Below are 6,159 nucleotides of genomic sequence, written 5' to 3'. Positions count from 1 at the left end.
GGCTCGCGGAGCGCGCTCGTGCTCGGCCCCTCCCTCCGGAGGCTCGCACTGAGAGGCGCAGTTCCGCAAATCTGTCCACCAGGGGCCGCAGTAGAACAAATTTTTATTTTATTTTATTTTTTTATTTTTTGGAACTTGAAACCTCCAGTCAGCTTCAGGGTTTACCCCTTAGAATTGCACTCTTTTCAAGTAATTTTTATTCCATCGAGTAAAAAAAAAAACCAGAATATAAATATATCACAAAAAATAACTGATTACAAGATCCATATCACTACCGTTTACCTGCCTCGTAATATTATATTAAGCTGCTTTAAAACCTCATTGCATTTTACAAAACAAAGTGTCCTTACATAAAACATCCACACAAATAATGCTTTATTATTTCAGGTCTTACATTTAAAGGGACAACTCAGATTATTTGAAGTGGGGTTCTGTTACCTTAGCTTCAGGGAGGTGAACTAAAGTTTAACTGACAGAAATGATGAGCTAACAGCTAGTGTGAGCAGAGCCAAGACCAAAATGGATTGCTACCATCTTAAAACAACTCTGTTCTCATTTTTTCATGCAATAAACCTTCCCATTCTCATAAATTTTGCATTCAAGTGTTATTTTCTTTTAGAAAATTATGGTTATTTGCAAGTGAAAATAACCATTAATACCTGTCTAAATACCAAATTTTCTAAGTGCTCATTTTCTAAATAATAAAAAATGATAGTGGTGTAAATAGCTTTTACATGAAACTGAAGTTACATAAAGATTGCAGCTGTACACTTTATTATTTGCCCTGTTAGACTTGTCTGGAGCTTGTCAGTTCAGCTAGTAATAAACTCTGTTTCTTCAAATTGAGGCCATTTAAAGAGCTACTTATATCAGTCACGAGTTCTGAACCATTCCCTAATTCAAAAGATCTGAACTATCCCTTTAAGTGCATTCATCTTTGCTCATTAATAATGACAGATTCTCCTGTTTTGTGTTTGTGTGAAAACATGGTGTAGCAGCTGTCACAGAGCCTGTCAACTAAATTGCACACACACTCTCACACATACACACACACACACCTCCCTGCACGTTTCCACCCAGCCATGTGTCTCTATTGTTTGAACTTAAAGTGGATCCCCCTCTTCACTCACCACCCCCCTCCTCAGCTTTAATATGCCGTAGCTATAATGAGGTTCTGATGTAAGACAGGCTCCTATACATAAATAAATAACAAAAATAATCTACTTTTCTATTAGTGACACAAAAAGTCATAAGATACATTAATGTTTGAGAATATATGCCTTTTTACAAATGCAAATAAATAATCACTGATCATTCAACTCTTGCTCCAGCTCCAAAAAGAGCAGTTCCTGCATGCTGACATGTCTTTCCGTGGCAGTGAAGCATTACCTCAGCATTCCCACGCCTTAGAGAATTCATTACTACCACTCTTCTGTTCGCAGGCCTGCTACCTCTGCAGACCACATTATCTAAGTGACACTGACAGACCGACAGGAGGCAGGCAGATCAGGGATGCAGAAAAGACTGTCAGGTCATCAAGTCTGCCCCAGCACCATTTTTCACCTTAGTGGCCTTGAGTGAAAAAAGAAGCATCCACCTCCTCACCTAACAATAACTTTATTTATAAATACAGGAAGACTTAGCTATCAAAGACTTCCATATTGATGCAAAACACTACTGTGTTAGATGTTTGTACAGATAAGATAAGATAACTGCAGCTTAGCACGTGAATTTGTGGAAACACTTGACAAATCTGGAACTATAGAGAAATAATTTTCCCAGACATTTCTTAAAAATAGTCCTGCACTCTATGTGTAACACAGCTCATGTTTTAATTTATTCCCAGTACTACTGTAACTTATAAACTTGGGCAAGCTAACACTTATTGCATCACTATAATGAAATGGGTTATTGTTTTTACCACAATATTGTAACTTGACACTTTCTTGCAAGCAGTTTAGTAGATGATTTGATTCAAGAAGAAGTTTAATATGTCAGTGAATGTAAAAAGATCGTTATGTTCCCTCTATAAGTGGATATATATCTAATTTGCATCACAGAGGTACAAAAAGATAAATAAATTATGGAGGAAGCCAGTTTAGGAGGCTCCCCAGACATCTGGCTGACCACTGCAGGAGCACATTGCACTCATTACTGAAGCCCACCAGACAGGAGGAAACAATAAAGCTATAATTATGATCATTATCCTATTACATTGCAGCAACATAACAGCAATACAAGCTGAAGGGCTGGGAGCATTTCAACTGAGTTTTGTTTCAAATGTTCACCGTATCTATAAACGAACAGTTTAACAAGTCCTAAAGAAATACCTAAATTCTTTTTAAAAAATTATGTATATATATATATATATATATATATATATATATATATATATATATATATATATATATATATATATATATATATATATATATATATATATATATACAAGTCTAAAACTTCAGTATAACATCCTTTGAATTAACTGAAATGACAAAAAAAGTCTGCCAGTTTCACAAACTTCCTCACAAGAAGACAGTTTGCACAACAAGGTCAATGTTAGGTGTTTTAATGCTGAGTAATGCTGCAACAGTGAGTAAGCACATCCTCTCTGTTGCGACTTCTTTGACTTTGATCTCCTTAAACGGTTTTACATCCAAGCAAAAACATAATTTTTCCCCAGTTATTTTATGCTGAATCATCTGCAATTTTGCAGTTCAGCTTCAGCCCACAAGGTGGGAAATATGCTGCTGCCATCCTGAACAAATCCACATCTGCACTTATGTTTAAGCATTTTTTTTAAGTTTATATAAGATTGACATGAGCTAACAAAGTTGCTAAAGTCAACACATAGAATATACAGTGTTAAAAGCATAAAGATACTAATAGATAAAGGCATGCAGCACATCTTTCCTTGTCAACTGCATCACAATAGCATTATGTGCAGGGAAACAAAAAGTGCAAAAAAGTCAAATGCAACTGAGAAAAAAAAACATTTCAAAGACTCCCACTTGTTCTCCCACAGACACATCTCTGTGGCTTCAATCAGTCTCCTCACATGAGTCTCAAAAGGTTTGTCAGTTGTTTGCCTGGCTGCTGACTCCATAATGAATTCAGGTTAGAGGAAGGCAAAGGAAAGCAGGGGATTTATCATTTCAGAAAGAACAGCAGACACAAACTTTATGACTTTATTTGAAGTTCTTTTTTGATTTATTCTAATTCAATAAAGTAAGAGTCATCATTCCAAACTGTTATAAGCAAACTGACAAGTTGCCCTTCAGAATCTTCACTGCTTTCTGATGGATACTTTGCTGAATCAAATTAGATGCAGAAATCAATTCACTATTCAAACATTTACTAAGATCAACTGCAGTTTTCAGGTCAGATTATATAAGGCTTACAATCAAACTCTGTCAACTGACATCTACGACATGTTGTTATATATTATCACATGTTCATAATGCACCTCTCTTTTCTAATCTCTGTCACTTTGCTGTATTTTATCTACGAGTGTTGTCAGCCCTGTAGTGAGTAAAAGACTGAACTGTGCTCGTTTCACTTTGTTGAACTGTCTTTCCTTCTCCAAGTCTAATTTTGTTGTTCAGCATGTGTGTGTAGGTGTAAGGGGATGTGCGTATAAGAGTGTGTTTACGCAAGTGACAGAAAGAGAAATCAGAGTCAAACAGATGGATCTTAATCTGATATATACATACCTACATACCCCCCCCCACACACACACACACACACAAATATATAGTATATCTATTTATAAGTAATACATTATAATGTATGATGTATGTATCAATAAGTACATAACTGTCATGACTGTTCATCCATTGTAAATTATGATTTTGTTTTTTCCCAAGCACTAGTACTGTTACTTTATTTTATTATCATTTCAGTGGTAATTCACAAAATACCATTTTGTAAATCACCTAATCAGTGTAAAATATACAATTGTAGACCTTTCAGTATTTCAGTCAGACTTTTTTGTTTTCATTATTGTTTGTAGATGCATTTGAATACATGAATCAAGGGTAGTTCATCACTCCAGTTAGATACCTCTCTATGTGTAAATAATTCATAGGCCAGTGTTAAGAGGCTTAGCACACAAACAAAGCATTTACCTAAAAGTGTTCAGACAGGAATGGACAAAGATGAGAAAGAAACAACAACTTTTAAAGAAAAAAAAAGATGTTTAAACATTTTGGGCAATCAATTTTAAGAGTACTTTGTAAACCAGTTTATAGAAAGTAATGGGAAAACATGTTCCTCGCAATTTTACAGTTGCTACAGAATTTTACTTTGAAAGGGGAGCAGGGTTTCCTCCCTTTGGGCTGGCTTCTCTGAGGTTTTAAAGTTTCACATTCTGCTCTTGTTTGTGTCTCTATCCCTGGTACTGAAATGTTAAAACCCAACCTCTTAATAAACTATGTTGACACCTACAGACCATAACATATTATTCCTTTGTCACAAAACGTTAAGTGACTGCAGTGTAACTCAACACAGATTTTCTAAGAAGAAAGTTTGGAAATTGAATTGCAAAAATGTAACAAGAATCTGCTCACCCACTGCTGTCACAGCTAACATTTTAAATCTCGAACCACCACAATAGTGAGCTCATATAAAAGATAAGAAATACATGGCATAACTGCAGTGAGTGGTCTATAATTGATTGTTTTGACTGAATGACATATACAATAAACCATTCAATGTTTTGTACATATACATGAGTCTTTAAATGCATGACTCCAAGCTGACTTAGATGAATATAGAAAAGGCTGATTGTTGTTTATTGGCTAGCTGGGATTTGTTTTGCCTCAGTGGCATCAAAATTAAATCATGTGTTGGAGTCCACATTATTATAACATCACTGAATCACAACAACCAGAACAAGACAAACAAATAAATAAATGCAGAGAACTGACTTTTTTGTGGAAACCAAATGATGCAGCAAGCTACTGACAGCCATGCAAAAGTTTCAATCCCCTCACCTCTTCATCCCCCAGGTTCTGCAGCACTTCTTTACCCCGGCTGGTTCGGGTCTCGGTCTGAGGGGACCCGTCCCCCCCTTGCCTGCTCGCTGTGGGACTCTCCAGCCCAGCGGGGCTCCTGACGCCGCTCACCGGGCTCGGGACCGGGCTCGTCCTGTCCTCCTCCTGGGTGTCGCTCCTCGGGGTTCGGGAGCTCCTCTGCCCGACGCTGAGGGCATCAAAGTCAATGGTTTTGCATTCGAAGGCGTCCTGGACGCTGCAGAACAAGCCCCCGTGTTTCTGCCGGGGAACCTGGTCGGCCGTGCCGGGGCGCGCCAGGTAAACCGGGAAGTCATCCTCGGGTTTCAGCCGGTTTCCCCTGCGCTCTGCCATGGTGGAGAACCCCTGATGGAAAAGGGACCGAGGAAAACTGCTACTGAGGTGGTGTGTGTGTGTGTGTGCGCGCGCGTGTGCATGCTGAATTAAAGTCAGAGGAGCCACTATGACAGATCCTGTCCGTTTATCCTGGAGTTTTAAAGAACTTTACTCCCAGAACATGGCCTCACTCAGCACACACTAAAAACTGCTGGGTTATTTTTGATAACTAGTTGCTGGGTTAAAGCTGTTGGGTCATAAGTTGGGCTGGTTTGACCAAATATTGGGTCAAAAAGTTTGACCCAGTGGTCAGGTTGGAAATGAACTGTCCACAATTATAAGACAGAAACTGACATCTTGAACCTGAATGAACTTCTGCTTTAGGATGTTATAAATAAAGATAAGAGAGTAAAAACATCTTGTAAGAAGATGTTTGACCTTATTGGCATTGTTAATAACTTTAGTGTGCACTAAGAGGTGAATTTGGTTTCCTAAAATAACATTAGTTAGTGCTAACCCAAGTTAAAATGATCTAATAACCCAAATTTTGGGTTGTTCTTTCTAGCTCAACTTTTTGTAGCTCTAGTAGCTCAACAAATTTGTCATTTTAACCAAAGTTTGCGGTAGCAGCTCAGTCAAAATTTGACTATAAATTACTACTGGGTTGTTCTTAACCCAGGAGTTTTAAGTGTGCAGGATCTGTGTTAAAGAACCAGCAGTAGTCTGAGGAAAGTGACTGTTAAAACCTATTTATGTAAACGAAGTATTGTAAAAGTGAAATGTGCAGGGCTTCATCAATAGCTGTATCAAT

Source organism: Kryptolebias marmoratus, linkage group LG13, assembly GCF_001649575.2.
Source record: "Kryptolebias marmoratus isolate JLee-2015 linkage group LG13, ASM164957v2, whole genome shotgun sequence".
Lineage (NCBI taxonomy): Eukaryota > Metazoa > Chordata > Actinopteri > Cyprinodontiformes > Rivulidae > Kryptolebias > Kryptolebias marmoratus.
This window is presented reverse-complemented; position numbering follows the sequence as displayed.